Source organism: Camellia sinensis, chromosome 13 (assembly GCF_055761805.1).
Source record: "Camellia sinensis isolate YWXY chromosome 13, ASM5576180v1, whole genome shotgun sequence".
In the NCBI taxonomy this organism is placed as follows: domain Eukaryota; kingdom Viridiplantae; phylum Streptophyta; class Magnoliopsida; order Ericales; family Theaceae; genus Camellia; species Camellia sinensis.
The window spans coordinates 11,672,802-11,690,023 of record NC_138973.1 but is presented as its reverse complement, the minus strand read 5'-3'; positions in this window follow the sequence as shown (position 1 = coordinate 11,690,023).

Below are 17,222 nucleotides of genomic sequence, written 5' to 3'. Positions count from 1 at the left end.
TGTATCTATCTCTTAAGCCACTAAAATTTGAACCTAAGGCATGAGGGAGGAGGTTCTCTCTTATAGAGAACAATGCTCAAGCTTGTTGGACAAGCTTTGGCCTCAAAGCCATCCCTCCATACACGTGTATGGAGGATGGCTTCTGTGCCTTCCAGCTGGCACAGCTAGCCTAAAAATATCTCCAAAAAAGTGATGAAAAGCAGCCGACCACTTCAAGTGGTCAACCAGCTACTTGAAGTGGTCGGTCGACCACCACAAGTGGTCTCCCAAGAAAAAAAATGGTCGGCCATGGTGGGAGAGGGTCTACAACATGAAAACAATGTAGTGGTGTGGTGGCCGACCAGAAAATGTGGCCCAAAGACCAAGAAAACCAGTTGGCCGACCAGAAAACTAGCTGGCGGGAAGGAAAGTGGTCTCCAAGGGGAAGAATTGGTCTCCCACCCTTGTACCACCTTCCAAACAAGGAAAATAAGGTTTGTCCTAAAAACAAACCAAAAAGGATGCAAGATGAAAGTTCGGGAGGCAAGGCTCGCGGCCGGAAGCCTCGAAAACTAGTCTATGGGCATCAAAAGTGGTATGCGACCACAAAAATGGTTTCTCGGACCACAGTGTCCTTCTAGGCAGAGGCAACAAGGTGTGGTTCAAAAACCATGCCAAACGGAGAAGATTAAGCAGTCCCGAGTCAAGGTGCACGGCCGAAGGCTCCGAAAACCGGAAACTGGTCTCCAAACGAGAAAAATGGTCTATGACCACGAAAAGTGGTCTACGACCACAAAGAGGTGGTCCACAAGACCTCTCCTTTCCTCTAGGGAAGAGAAACAAGGTTCGGTCCATAAACAGGCAAGGCTCTCAGCCAAAACTCCGAAACCTCAAAACGAGCACGACATGCACTATCATCGAGCGCTCAATCGATGACGTTTGAATCTTAAAGTCGGTCAAAAATGGGGTGTCTACACATAGAGAACATTAAGATGAAAAAAATAAACATTATCATGGTGATTACCAACGAATAAAGCTTTATGATCATTTGTGCTTTCAATTGTGCAATGTGATTTATCAAAAATAACTCGATTACCTTTATCACATAATTGACTAATACTAAGTAGGTTATGCTTAAGTCCATCAACAAGTAAAACATTTTCAATAGAAGGGTTAGGAGAAATACCGATGCTACCAATACCGATGATTTTTCCTTTCTTGTTGTCTCAAAAAATAACAAGGCCTCCATCTTTGGATGACAGTGTAGTAAAGAAGGATTTATCTCTGGTCATGTGTCTGGAACATCCACTATCAAGGTACCACTTCCCTTCTTTAGCTTTGGACTTAAGGCAAACCTACAAGATGACAATCAAGTGTTGGTTTTTGGTACCCATAGTTTCTTGGGTCCTTCTTGGTTAGTTTTGCTAGATCTCTTAATAATCCAAATCTTTTTAATTCCCATGTTCATATTCCTTTTGAATGGACAATAAGATATATATAATGGCTTTTCTTTCTACAATAATGACAAGTAATATGAGGATGTGTCATGAGAGATGCATTTTCAAAAATTGTATTGAGATTCTTTTATTTCTTAATAGGGTCATATCCAATGCCCGCTTTATCGAAAACAAATCTTTGATTTCCAAGAAGCATATTGAGATTATTTTTACCTTTTACAAAATTTTCAAGTGTTTTTGTTAAATCATCAACATTGTTTTTTGTACGGGGAGCAAATATTCCGGCAAGCCCGTACTCCTTTCTTCCGTGCTCCGTTTATGTCCGATTACCTGCGCGCAAACAATGGTGAGCTACCCGGCGGTGTGTGGCCAGAAAAACCCTCCGACGATCAAGTTAGCACACACCTTGAGATAGAGAGAAAGAGGGAGGGGGGTGTTTGAGTGTAAGAAATTCCTTACAAAGTGTTCATCCGTCCTGTATGAGGGGCGCAGATATGCTTATATACCCTCTGTGCACCATATCTACTCCCAGTCATCTCCTGACACGTGGCTCCGCTATCCCATCTGTCAGCATAAACCTTGCTGAACATCACCTAATCTCAACTGCCTGTCATCACAGCTGGAACTCAGCAGCCGAGCTGCTCTATCCGTTGCTGTGCCACGCCGTGCTTCATACCCAAGCACTTTATTGGCTAAGACCAAGGAGGACCGGGCTAGGCGGCATCTCGGCAAAGCCTAGCCCGAGGCTCCTCCTGTGGTCGGCCGTTCTGCCGGTCAAACAGTTACCTCGGCTGACCACGCCTTTCCGGGCGCCGGTCACTCAGCTTGTCTGGCTTCGGCCATCCTTGGACCGAGCAGCTCGGTCCGACCGAGCACTTCCTTTCCGAGCAGCTTCTTTACGGTCTGGGGCGGCACACACTCGGCCCAAGTTCTGCCCGGCCCAAGTTCTAGCAGCCCATCTCTGGGCAGATAGTCGATCATCTCGGCCCCATGCACCGTTGGGCTCTCAACCTACTCGGCCATTACCTCGGCCCAACTCCAGGTCATAAATCACCCTCTCAATTGCCCCTTAATTCCGTCCGCGAAAGCGTGACTGGGATTACTCACTACGACCGAGATAACATTTCTCCGATCTTCAAGATGCCAAACCTCGACCGGGCTAGTTAACATAACTGTTTGCAAACTTGCCCGGTTATACTCCTCGGCTGACATCCTCTACTTCGAAAGTAGCTCGGTTGGCTCTTCGACTCTTCAACCCGTCGCTTCAGTTCTGACGTCGTCATAAATGGGGACACGTGGCGGGCTGCCATTGGTCATCGAGCAGCCAACCCGCCGTTCTTGCCAGAATTTGAATTTGGGCGGCCTCTCGTTCCTACATATACAAGACCCCCCTTATACAATTTCTTCCTACTGCCTCTTTCCCATCTGACGCTTCAGAGCTCAAGCCATTTCCTCTCAGCCCTCGATTGTCACTCTTCGTGATTGGAAGAACAGCTCCTGCCCTTCACAGGTAAGACCTTCGATCCCTCTTGAGTGTCACGACCCAAACCCGGCCCTATGGGTTTAGCACCGTAACCGGCCAGTAATCCGAGATTACCGAAGGCCTGCTGAACAGTAGTACAGTAAAACAGAGTACATGGCCTGGCGGAAGCCAATACAGTAAATAAATAGTGTCCATTGAGCTGTGACAGTCTGTATGCAAAAAGGCTTTTCATACATTCACACATAAACAGTACAGAACAGTATGTACAATATTCACATCCATTCAACTAGGGACTCAACCCTACAGAACAGTACAGAAAACATTCCGTCTGTACAAAACAGTATGGTCTATACAAAACAGTAAAACAGTACAGAAGGGGAAAAAACAGACAAAACACCCCCAAGCCATAGCATGGCAACTCGGAACCTCGCAGTGAGGCACAAAGGCTGGCTTGACAAAACCGGAGTAACCCTGACGCCTCTAGCTGTGGTCTGGTGCCTGAACACCTACATATATATATGAGCAGTGAGCTAAAGCCCAGTGAATAACATAAAGCGTAAAGGGGTTTAGAATGAATGTCCTTACAGTAATGAAAACAGTTCAATTCAATCAGTATTTCAGTTGTTCAGTACAGTAAACAGTCATATGCGGTACATCCATTAGCATAACAGTAACAGTAGGTCTTAAAAGACCGAACAGTAACGATGGCCATCAGTCAGTAAACAGTAGTGGTTCCACGAGGGAACCGACAGAGATCTCTGTAACAGTAACAGTAACAGTAACAGTAAACCGTAGGTACTAAGGATGCCACAGTACAGTTCAGAAATAAAGGACATACATTCATTCAGTAATACCAGTTCAGTAAACAGTTCAGTTCAGTATTCAAAAGATATCAGTTGAACATATCTTTACACAATTGTTACTCACAGAGTTCTGGGCTACAGTATGCTAGAGCGTGTCTCCCCAGTTGCCAACCCTACACAGTTCACAGGTTGAACACACTAAGCTACACAGTTGGGGAAATATCATAACTTAATCCCTAATTTGCCTTGGTGTGTTCTACAACGATATCCTCATCTAAATGTCTTAAACTAGGCCTAAGAATGCCTAGGATGGGATGAGGATGCAAAAATACACTTAGAAAACATTTCGCAAACTTTGCTGAAAATAGGGGCTTCGCTCGAGCGAGACTTTCTCCGCTCGAGCGTAAGTCCAAAATCAAAGGCTTCGCTCGAGCGAGTAATCCTTCGCTCGAGCGGTCTGCAAAACAGTAAAAGTACTGGATGCTGAGATTTTACGCGCGATGGTCGCTCGATGGTCGCTCGAGCGGAGCCCTGGACAAGGGTGCTCGCTCGAGCGGGGAATCCTTCGCTCGAGCGAGGAAGCCAAATCTGGAATTTCCAGATCTGCCTCCCAAGCTCAAACCAAGCATTCAACCACTCCAAACTCGACCTCTTGGGCCCAAATTCTGGAAAACATAACTAAATTCAATGTATAACAAGTTTCAAAGCTCAATTTGTGAATTCAAGCCCCAAAGGTGAGTCAATTAAAACCACATTCAAACCCATTTTCAAGAACAACATTCAAACATGCATGAATGAGTTTTAAACCAAATTGAAGCTCCAAAGCTTGCTCAAATGAGCTTATTTCTTTCCAAAACCAGATGAAAACATGGTCTATAACAACAATATGAGCATGCATGCACTAATGTCCATGTAATCAACCTCAAAATGCAACAATACCAACATGCATGCAAGAAATGATCTTCAATCCATCATTAATGAACCAAATCATAACTTAGCTCTACAAATTAACATGAATCATGCAAGAATGAACTCAAGAACAGCAACAAGAAGATGGATATCCTACCTTAGTCTTGTAGAATTAGGAGTGAGGGAGCTCAAATATGCAGATACACTTCAATTACCAAGCAATTCTTCAAGTTTCCAAGGAATTCAAGGTGAATTCACTCTAACTCCCTACCTCCCTCTCTCTAGTCGGTGGTGTGCTCAAGATGAGCTGATGAAATGTGTATGTGTGAGCATAATGAGAATCAAAGATGATCCAAGTAGTGGGCCACTTAAGTGGCAAAAAGGTAATTAAGTCCAACTCTTTAATTAGCTTAATTTAATCTAATTTAATCATACCTAATCAATTTTTAGATACTTATACCATAAAATCACATTAAATATGAGGGTCACGGAACATCAATCGGTTTCTAGTTCGGCCGCCGATAAGGCCCTCAATTAGCAGTTTAAACATATAAACATGAACAGATAATCAGACAATCAAACAGATAGAATGCAATTAACTAACATATACTCAGTCAATTCAGTTTCAATTTCAGTCAGTCAGTTCAGTATTTCATTCAGTTCGATTATCAGTCAGTTATCAGTCATTATCAGTTTCGTTTAACCGTAATCGGTCAGTCATTAATCAGTAAACAGTATGAGGGTTGTTACATTGAGTTGCTATTTTCTTTCATATTACGCACATTAGGGCACAAAAACGTAGCTCTTAGGGCATAGGCCATAGAATCTGTCCCAAACCTCCCACTGTTCTTGGTGTTCTTCATCTTCATGAAGAACACTGAAGAACTGGGGCGAACCGGGCTCCTGGTCCTCTTTTGATCCAAAAAACCAGTCTAACCGAGCAAATAACAAGTTTGTCTCAACCCCAGCAAAAATCGAGATAACAAAAGGGCTTAGTCGCTCAACCGGGCTAACATCTGGTCTGCTTGGGCGACCGGGCTCCTTAGTTAGAATAGACAACCGAGGTGGTTTGGCACTCTTAATGACCGAGCTAAAGTCCAGCTCCTTTTGCGCGACCGTGCTCACACTTAACACTTGCCATCATTTTCCTGCAGAGTCCAAAGGGACCACTGTCATTCCTGAGGCTCTCAGGACCGAGCAGCATCCAATAACCAGTGCCAAACCCCTCAGCCGGGATATACTAAGCCGGCCACAAATGGGGAAATTCCGCTTCCTAGTGGATACTCCGGCCGCGCTAGCTGCTTTTAGAGAGGAGTACGACATCCCGGCCGATGTCCATCTCAAACTGGCTGAAGAGGAGACCACACCCTGGGGTAGACTTGACCAATGCCCCTTCACCGTGCTCTCAATTGTCGAAGGGGGCCTCCGTTTCCCGCTCAACCCTCTTATCACCGAGTTCCTTCGCCGTACCGGGCTGGCACCCACACAAGTGTCCACCAATACTTATAGAATTATCAACGGCGTTCACGAATTGAACAATCGGCTAAGCACCAACTTAGGTCTAGCCGAGATATTGAGGCAATACACAATAGGCCACACCGGCGACGGCCTAGCATATTACTTGAAGATAAGACCGGGCAAGGAAAAAATTGTAACTAGCACCCCGGATAAAGATTTGCACGACGACGATTTTTTCTGGGTGTCGGGCAATTACGAAACAGCCGAGGTGCCGGGCTGGTTTATAAACAAGGACTTCGGTTCTTCATGTAAGCCACTCAAACTTGCTCGGTTAGCTTAACTCTTTACTCTGTAACTAACCGGTTTTCCTGTTTCTTTTGTAGCAATCCAAGCCTTGCAAGCCAACTATCAATTTTCCAACGTCGAAACAATTCGGACCGTGCTTCGGTATCCTCACCGAGATTGCAACGATTTACTCGGCTACACACAGACCTACAGGTATTCTGCTCCGCGCCGGAGTAGAGTAACTGACTTCCTCCGCGCTCCTTCGCCGCCTCCAGACCCTACCCTTCCTGACGTCCCCTTGATCCGGTTAACAGACGAGCAAGAAATGGCCAAAAGAAGCCGAATCAAGAATCTTCTAACCGCAACTTCGGTCGAGCTACCGAATGTCATCGCCCGTTACCCGGCTGCCGGTCAATCGAGTGCCGCCGTGGTCGCTTTAGCCTCCCCAGCCGCCGGGCAGTCTAGCCAAGAAACACGCCGGGCTGGCAAAAGACCACGGGTCGATCCCTCTGCCGAGCTCATCACTGAGCTGGCAACCGAGCAACCAGTCGACAAGGTCAGCACCATCCCCGCATGGCGGCCGCAGTTGAAGCACCGGGGAAAAGAGATCCCGACGAATGCTTCGATCAAAGGCGACAAGGAGCACCTGCTTGCCTTCGACCTCTCAAAAGCTTTGCTGCTGCCCAGCGACGTAGTTGGAAGCGACCACGTTCCTGACACCCGGCTGGTCAAATCCGCCGTGAAATCCATGACCAGGGTAAGAAGTTCAATCCTCTTTTTCATTTTATGCAAGTGTTTGCACGGTTTCTCCTCTGATCAAATTCTAATTTTGCAGGCCATCCAAAAGCAGCACTTGGTCATGGAGCGCATCCACAGGCTTCGGCAGAAGGCGAGCGACACCGCCAGCCAAGTCGAGAGCCTCCAAGCCGAGCTCGGCCGGGCAAAATCTTCACTTGAGATGGCCAACGCTGACAACAACAGATTGCTCGGTCAGTTGGATGCGGCCGAGAAAAAGCGGGATGAGCTTCAGACCGAGCTAAGCAGGCTCAAAAAGACGCAGAAGAAAGACCGCCGGGCTGCTAACAACGTCGGCTTCAATGAAGCCGAGCAGAGCTACAAAAAACAAGTCTTTGCCACGCAAGATATTTACTTCAAAGCCGGCTGGAAGTCCGCTTGCGAGCATCTCGGCCAGGGCTCTGACACCGATGTATTTGCCAATCCGCCTCCTGCCAAGCTACCGGTCTACCTCATGCCTTACGCAAACGACGTATTCAGCGCTCTGCAAGCGAAGGCCGAGGAGGGGCTTGAAGAAGGAGGTGGTGAGACAGATTCAGAGGCTGAAGACGCCGAGGTGGAGGAGCAGCCCGGTCAGAACGAGCCCGGTGCCCAAGAAACAAGTCCAACCATCAACCTTGAGGCCGCCGAGGACGAATTCACCCATCTTTCCCCCTTGGTTTAGTTTTCTATTTTTGTATTTTTGCTTTCGCGCTTTTGTTGTAACCGGGCTCTGTCCCCACCTTTTGTATTTACTTTCCTATCAATGAAAAACTCAAATTTCACCAAGTGTTTGCACGGTTGTCATCGATTCCATTTTCAGCAAAACATCTCGGTATAAATCATTGTTTGAACAAAACACCTCGTCAACCGGGATTCATAGCTCGGTTGAAGTACTTAAGCAGAACAAACAGCAAATTCATAAACCGAAATAACCATCTCGGTTGGAAATAACAAAGTTATACAAATCATCAACACTTCCAACCGGATTAGATCATCTCAGTTGGGAATCCGAAGTTGGACAAAACACCAACTCTTCCACCCGGAGTAAATCATCTCGGTTGGGAATCCGAAGTTGGACAAAACACTAACTCGTCCAACCGGAGTAAATCATCTCGGTTGGGAATCCGAAGTTGGACAAAACACCAACTCGTCCAACCGGAGTAAATCATCTCGGTTGGGAATCCGAAGTTGGGCAAAACACCAACGCGTCCAACCGGAGTAAATCATCTCGGTTGGGAATCCGAAGTTGGACAAAACACCAACTCGTCCAACCGGAGTAAATCATCTCGGTTGGGAATCCGAAGTTGGACAAAACACCAACTCGTCCAACCGGTGTAAATCATCTCGGCCCTTAACATTAAAACAACAGCCCAAGTGCTAAAGCAATATTACTTCTATAAATTGACAACAAGGGTTACATGTTGCAGTGCAAGCCAAAAAGTTCTTTGCACAAGAAAAGAAAGCAAAAGCTTAAAAATAATACAGTTTCAAGTTGGCCGCATTCCATGGCCGGGGTATTGCTCTTCCCTCTAAATCCTCCAAGTGGTAAGCCCCCTTGCCCGCCAGACCGGTGATCTTGTAGGGTCCTTCCCAATTTGCCCCCAGTTTGCCTTCTCCTGGCACCAGGGTGTTACCCATAACCTTCCTCAAAACCCAATCACCAACCTTGAATGGTCTGGGGTGCACCATCTTGTTGTATTTCTTGGAGAGCTCTTGTTGGTAGGCGGCCACGTGGATGAGGGCCTTCTCCCAACGCTCTTCCACTAGGTCCAATTCTAAGGCAATAGCCTCGGCATTGAGTTCGGGCTCGAAACTCTCGCTTCTTAGGGTGGGCATGCCAACTTCCAGGGGTATGACTGCCTCCATGCCATAAGCCAAAGCATATGGAGTTTCCCCGGTAGAACGCCGCGGGGTTGTCCGGTATGCCCAAAGGACGCTGGGTAATTCCTCAGCCCATTTTCCCTTTGCCTTCTCCAGCCGTTTCTTCAACCCATCCAGTATAGTCTTGTTTGATGCCTCGGCTTGACCATTGGACTGCGGGTAAGCCGGGGTGGAGTTGTAGAATTCTATCTTCAGCTCTTCGCAAAATCCTCTGAATAGGCGACCATCAAACTGGGTGCCGTTGTCAGAGATCAAGATCTTGGGGACGCCAAACCGCGTGACCATGTTCTGCCAGACAAACCGCTTCACGTCTTTCTCTTTGATGGTTGCCAAGGGCTCAGCTTCAACCCATTTCGTGAAGTAATCTGTGGCTGCGATGAAGAATTTCCGGTTGCCCGGTGCTGTTGGCAGTGGTCCTACTATATCTAGCCCCCACATGGCGAAGGGCCAAGGACTGGTGAGGGGAAGAAGTTCCCTAGCAGGCTGATGGATCTGATGGGCGAATTTCTGGCATTTTTCGCACTTGCGGACGTACTTCTGTGCGTCGGCCTGCATGCACGGCCACCAGTATCCCTGCGAAATAGCTCGGTAGGCCAAGGATCTGCCCCCTATGTGGCTGCCACAAATGCCTTCGTGAATTTCGTACAAGAAGGCCTCCACACTATTCGGGTGCACGCACTTTAGATAAGGACCAGTGAAGGACTTTTTATACAGCGCACCAGATGGAGAGAGCCAAAACCGCTCTGACTTCACCCGGATTTTGTGGGCTTCTTTCTTGTCGGTTGGTAGAGTCCGGTCTCTGAGGAATAAGATCAAGGGGTCCATCCAGGAAGGACCTAGCGCGGCGCAGAGTACATCCGTCTGCCCGGCGTCTTCAATGCTTGGCCGCAGAAGAAAGTCAATTAACAAGGGATTTGGAAACGTACTGTCTACCATGGAAGCGAGGCCGGCCAGCTCATCAGCTCGGCTGTTTTCTTCATGACCAATTTGTGTGACTCTGATTGCCTCAAACTGCTTGATATGCTCCCTGACCAGAGCTTGATACTTCGCCATTCTGTCGTCCTTTGCTTCGTAAATCCCAGAGACTTGGTTAACCACAAGCTGGGAATCACTGTACACCAGGAGCTCGGCGGCCTTCATTTGAATTGCGCTCTTGAGCCCGGCGAGAAGGGCCTCGTACTCAGCTTCGTTGTTAGATGCTGGGAAGTCAAGCGTGATAGAATGTTCAATGGTTAGGCCATCCAGGGAAATAAGAACGATACCTAGGCCGGCACCATGACGGTTGGACGCTCCATCAACAAAAAGCTTCCACATCTCCCCCACGAAAAGCTTCCAGCAGTCTGATGGGTCCTGAGAGTTGCGAAGGGCAATGGGATCACAACTGCTCGGCTGTGTGGTTTCAAGTTCTGTGTGGACCGGTTCCAATTCAGTCCCCGTTGGTGATTCGGCACCGGACTCAGCAAGTTGATCTGTGATGCTCAAGTCCGTAGGCGAATCATCAGGTTGCGGTGTTAAGCCGGCCGCAGGTTCTGAGCTGTGTGGGTCCATTCCTTCCCCCTTGGTGATGCGGGACCGGACAGAGCGGGTGTTTTGGTGATATTTAACTCCGTCATCGCATCACCGGGTGGTAAAGTCGTGCAAATTGTGGGTGCTTCAGTGGTGCGCGCAAACTCCGCGTCGCTACCTCCAACTGGTTGTACCTCGGATGGCCTTGCGTGCATCTCATCATCTGCCACGGTAATATCGACTGGGCATACCGGATGAGTGCCTGGTGAGAATTCAGCGACGAAGTCGGCCAAAGTCTGGGCTTTGATAGCAGTGCGCGGTTGGAACTTTACATCGAACTGTCCCAACTCGACCGCCCACTTAAGAATCTGACCGGAGAAGTCTGCCCGTTCGAATAAGGCTTTGAGGGGGAACTCGGTCAAGACGATGACGGTATGGGCGTGAAAATAATGCGCCAACTTCCTTGAAGCCATCATCAATGCCAACGCAAGCTTTTCCAGTGGCAAATACCTCGTCTCAGCCGGCAGCAAGGTCTTGCTGACATAAAAAATTGGGAAGTGCTTGATTCCTTCGGCGCGGACTAGCACCGCACTGACCGCGTGCTGTGAGACGGCAAGGTAAAGGTAAAGTTCCTCTCCCGGCTTTGGGGTAACCAACAATAGCGGAGTAGACAGATAATCCTTGAGCTCGGCCAAAGCTCGGTCACACTCTACGTTCCAGGAGAACTTTAACTTCAATGCTTGAAAGAAAGAGCGGCAGCGATCTGATGACCGGCTTATAAATCGATTAAGCGCGGCGGCCATCCCGGCCAGATGCTGCACGTCCTTAACCGAGCTGGGCTGTTTCAATTCTTGCACGGCTTTGATCTGAGTAGGGTCTGCTTCGATGCCTCGGTTCATGACTAAGAATCCCAAAAATTTTCTCGATCCCACGCCAAAGGCACACTTGGAGGCATTCAAGCGCAGCTTGTGCTTCTTTAGGATGGAAAACATCTCGGCTAAGTCGGACAAATGGTTTGCTTCATGTCGGCTCTTTACCACCATATCATCGATGTAAGCCTCCATTGTTCGGCCCAGCAAAGGAGCAAACATTTTAGTCACCATCCTCTGAAAGGTTGCCCCGGCGTTCTTCAAACCAAAAGGCATGACTCGGTAGCAGAAGAGTCCCCTTGGAGTCGTGAAAGAGGTGGTCTCTCGGTCAGGCCCGTGCATGGCAATCTGATGGTAGCCGCGGTAGGCATCCAAGAAACTGAGCCTGTTGTGTCCAGCCGTCAAGTCCACTAGCTGGTCAATGCGCGGCAAAGGGAAACTGTCTTTGGGACAAGCTCGGTTGACTGTCTTATAGTCGACACAAACTCGCCACTTTCCATTCTTCTTGGGCACCACTACTGTGTTGGAAATCCACCGAGGGTAGTGCACTTCCTGAATTGCTCGTGCCTCAAGCAGGTTCTTAACCTCCTCTGCAACTACCTCGGCGTGATGCAGTGCCGACCTCCTTGTTCGCTGGATGACTGACTTTGCTCCAGGGTAGACGTTGAGGTGGTGGCAGATGAAACTTGGATCGAGGCCAGGCATGTCGTAGGGCGACCACGCGAAGACTTCGATATTGGCCATTAAAAACTCAACCATCTCGGTCCTTTCTACGGCCGTGAGACTAGAGCCGAGCAAGAAGAACTTGTCCGGCTGTTCTGTATCAATTCGCACCTCAACCAATTCCTTAACAGCCTTGTCTTCGGCCTTGGTGCCCACATCATCCAAGACACCCTGGTCCTTCGGTCCCTCGATCATTTGAATGAATCCTTTGGCAGCCCGGCTCCCGTTGACCTCCACGAAGCACTGCTTGGACATGACCTGATCGCCCCAAATCTCCTCGATTGCCCCCATAGCCGAGGGGAATCTCATCACCTGGTGATAAGTCGATGCTACAGCTTGCATGGCGTGTAGCCATCCCCTTCCAAGGATAAGGTTGTACATTGAAGGCACTTGTAGCACCCAGAACTCAACTTGTTTGACCACGGATCCCGCTTTGACCGGCAGGATAATCTTTCCCAAAGGCCACTCCGGTTGTGAGTTGAATCCGACTAGTGGCGAAGTTGCCGGAGCCAAGTCTGTCTCCCGGAGTTTAAGCTGCTTGAACGCATCATAGTACATGATCTCGACCGAGCTTCCCTGATCGATCAAGATCCGCTTAACATCAAAGTCCTTGACGCGTAGTGTTACTACTAGGGCATCGTTGTTCGGCGTCTGGATACGCTCTAGATCCCTTGAGGTGAAACTAATCACGTCTTTTTCTTCAGTCTTCCCCCTTTTGATGGCAGGCTGTACCGACAAAACTTCCCTCATATGCTCTGCCTTTTTTATCATGCCCCGGAGCTTGCAAACACACTCCGGTTCTATGATGCCGTGGATGACATTAATGACCCCCTGTGGTGGTGCGTCTCGGTCATCCTGTTCCCTGGGATTGACCGGAACCTGGTTCGGCTTTACACCGCCATCAATGTAAAGATCTAGATGCCCGGCCGTGACCAGCTCTTCTAAGTGTTGCCGCAAAGGAAAACAATCCTCTGTCCGGTGGCCCCTCTCACGGTGGAATGTGCAACGATACCGCGGATTGTAGCCCTTCTGTCCGTCGCCCAACTTAGCAGGAAACCGGACATACTCCTCGTCTCGGATTTCACTAAGTATGCGATAAATTGGAATCTTGAAGACCGTGGTTATGCCAGTCCTTGCCTTCAACCTTCGGTTTGCGTCCGCTACGTCATCTCGGGGGTAGTCATCCCAGTCATTTCGACGTCCTCTACCCCGGTTTTTACGATTTGAGCCACGGTCCGATTCCTCTGCTCGGTCACTTAAGCGGCTGGACTCTTGCCCAACTGCGTGCACTTTGCCTGCTGTCTTCTTGTCTGTTGCTACCGGAGTGGCCTTCACGGTAGAAGCTGACGCGTCATCCTCTACTCGGATGTGCTCATTGATGCGCTGCATGAGCTGGCCCATGGAGGTCGGCTGGTGCATGGTAAGCGAGTCCCGCAGTCTATGTCCGGCCGGGAGATTACGCTTATATTGCGTGATAGCAAGGTTGACCGGGCAATCCAAGATCTCGTTGAAGGTTTCCCAGTACCTTGAATTGTAGACCTTCAGTGTGTCGCTCGGTTCCATCTTGACACTTAGCAAATGATCGACTTCCTTCGGTGTCTTTATGTTGGTTTTGAAGTGTGTAACAAACGCCTCGGCCAACTGATGCCACCTTTGTATGCTCCCTTCCGGCAATCTCTCGAACTATTTTAAGCCCAGCTCGCCTAAACTTGACGGGAAGATTAGGCACATAAGGCCGTCATTGCGCCTATGTCCGGCCATAACCCATCGGAAGTGGCTCACATACATGTATGGATCAGTTTTTCCGTCGTAAAGTGTGAACTTAGGCTGTGGAAGCCTGCCGGAAGCGGTGTTGTTTCTATTTCCAGGGAAAAAGGGGTGGCACTCAGCCTAGCCAAGTCCGTATCTTCAAAGAGTGGCACCGCTTGGCGGGGTGGAGGCATTCCGACCTCCTCGCTGGCGTGAACCTCGTAGGATAGCTACTGGAAAGCAGGTATTCTTTGAGCTTCGCGCCGGCGAGCCCGCTCCTTTAAGACCGCCCGTAAATCCTCTGAATGAGCGGAATAAGAGTACCTCGACGTCGTCGACGGACGTGAGGGTTTGTAAGTGCTGTCTTGCGCGCTAGACTTTTCTGCATGCGCGTCGGAATCACCAACCTGGTAACTTCTGGTAATAGATATGGACTGAGTACGTCGCTGACTCTGGCCGCCTGAACGACGGGATGGGGTGTGCTCACTGTGGTCTCCCACTCCAGCTACACCCTTCCCTTTGACATGCCGCTTCAGATCTTCCATCTCCGCCGCCATTCGCCGGATGACAGCATCTTGGTGTCTCAACTTACTTTCCAGTCGCCTGGCGTGGGAGTCTCTCCTCCGCCGGTGACCGTCTGGACTCCGCGAATTACCATGACTTCTTCCGCGCTTATCCCGCGCGTCTACTGACTGTCCTCCAGCGGGTGTCCCCAAGTCCGCCATTAGATGGATGGCGGGAGGACCTTCTCTCCTTCGGGTGAACTCCAGGGTAGCTCCGTCTATGGCAGACAACGGAAACTCATCGTTGTTCGCCATGGACGGCGATCAGATGAACCTGGAAGACAAGGTTTTGTCTATCAAGTTTCCCACAGACGGCGCCAATTGTACGGGGAGCAAATATTCCGGCAAGCCCGTACTCCTTTCTTCCGTGCTCCGTTTATGTCCGATCACCTGCGCGCAAACAATGGTGAGCTACCCGGCGGTGTGTGGCCGGAAAAACCCTCCGACGATCAAGTTAGCACATACCTTGAGATAGAGAGAAAGAGGGAGGGGGTGTTTGAGTGTAAGAAATTCCTTACAAAGTGTTCATCCGTCCTGTATGGGGGGCGCAGATATGCTTATATACACTCTGTGCACCATATCTACTCCCAGTCATCTCCTGACACGTGGCTCCGCTATCCCATCTGTCAGCATAAACCTTGCTGAACATCACCTAATCTCAACTGCCTGCCATCACAGCTGGAACTTGGCAGCCGAGCTGCTCTATCCGTTGCTGTGCCGTGCCGTGCTTCATACCCAAGCACTTTACTGGCTAAGACCAAAGAGGACCGGGCTAGGCGGCATCTCGGCAAAGCCTAGCCCGAGGCTCCTCCTGTGCTCGGCCGTTCTGCCGGTCAAACAGTTACCTCGGCTGACCACGCCTTTCCGGGCGCCGGTCACTCAGCTTGTCTGGCTTCGGCCATCCTTGGACCGAGCAGCTCGGTCCGACCGAGCACTTCCTTTCCGAGCAGCTTCTTTACAGTCTGGGGCGGCACACACTCGGCCCAAGTTCTGCCCGGCCCAAGTTCTAGCAGCCCATCTCTAGGCGGATAGTCGATCATCTCGGCCCCATGCACCGTTGGGCTCTCAACCTGCTCGGCCGTTACCTCGGCCTAACTCCAAGTCATAAATCACCCTCTCATTTTTTAAAGCAGTTTTGTCATTAGAGATGGTGTCAAAATCATTTTTCAAAACAATTTTTTCTTTCTTTAATTTTTCTACATTATTAGATAAAGATGCAATAGATTTTTTTAACATATTATTTTTGGCACAAACTTTTCTAAATTCATCTTTTAATTCATGGAATGCACTTTCAAGTTCTTCATAAAGAGTAGTTAGCTCATCTTGAGTAGAGTCTTCATCTTCAAGAGCCATGAGACACAAGTTGGCTACTTCATTTTCAATTTCATCACTTGAGCTTTCATCTTCACTTTCTCCCCAAGCTGCTACCATGATCTTCTTGTTTCTTTTGTAGTCTTTTCCATGATTTTTTAATTTTGGACAATCCATCTTCATATGTCCAGGATTTTTGCACTCATAGCAAATAATATGTTCTTTCTTGTTATTTTTGTTGTACTCTTTCTTGAAAGGTCTTCTTCTTCCAAAATTGTTTTTCTTGAAGTGCTTTTTGAGATTTCTGCTAAACATGGCATAGCTTTCATCATCACTGGAGTTTTCATGTTTTTCTTCATTTGATGAGTCTTTGAATGCAATTCCCTTTTTCTTTTTGTTTTCAACATCCTTATGTCATTTCATGGTGATCTCATGAGTCATAAGGGAACCCATAAGTTCATCCAATCCAAGTGTGGAGAGATTTTTGGCTTTTATAATGGCCGTGACCTTTGCTTCCCAATTCTTTGGTAAACATCTAAAATTTTTTCTTACTAACTCACTGTTAGCATAAGTTTTGTAAGAGATTTCAAAGAGTTTACAATTTCAGTAAATCTAGTAAACATACTTGAAATAGATTCATCAGACAATGGTGACCTATTTGGCATAATCAGTGGCATAATCAGTGGCTTGTAGGTATAGGATTATCTTATCCTTCCAATGACCATAGTTGTTTCCGTCAAACAATGGTGGCCTATTTGTGGCTTGTCCTTCAGCTACGGTTGCCATGGATCGAAACTTCTAAATGGTTAAATCTAAAACAAGAGTCTAGGCTCTGATACCAATTGTTACCCAAAAGACAACCTAAGAGGGGGGTTGAATTAGGTTTTTACAATTATTAATTAATAATACCCTAATAAAAATTATGACTAGCACAATAAATAAATATAGTTAATGAAATGAAAATAATTAAAACAAGTGTTCTAACAACTATGTCAGTTAATGATTTTAGCATAGTGAAAATGTTAAATATAGCTACAGCAATTTAAATAAAATAAAAAGGTAAGGGAGAGAGAGAGACAAACAAATTTATAATAGTTCGGTTTCAACTCGGCCTACGCCCACTCCTTAAGCTTCACTTGAGATTTTTCACTACGCTCTAGCTTCACGGAGATGCTAACAACCTCTTTACAAATGGAGCAACCTTTTGAATTGTTGTTGTGCTGGGTTGTTTGAACCTTTGTTTTTGGGCTGTTTGAACTCTCGATTTAATCAAATATTAAATACATTCTAACAACATTTATGTGAGAAATAATGGGACAAAATAAATTTTGATTTTATTAAAATATAAAATTATCAAAATAAATGTTGATTTTATTTTTCTCTTTCAAATAAATCATCAAAATAAATTTTGATTATATTTTTCTCTTTTAAATAAATCATTAAAATAACTTTTGATTCTATTTTTCTCT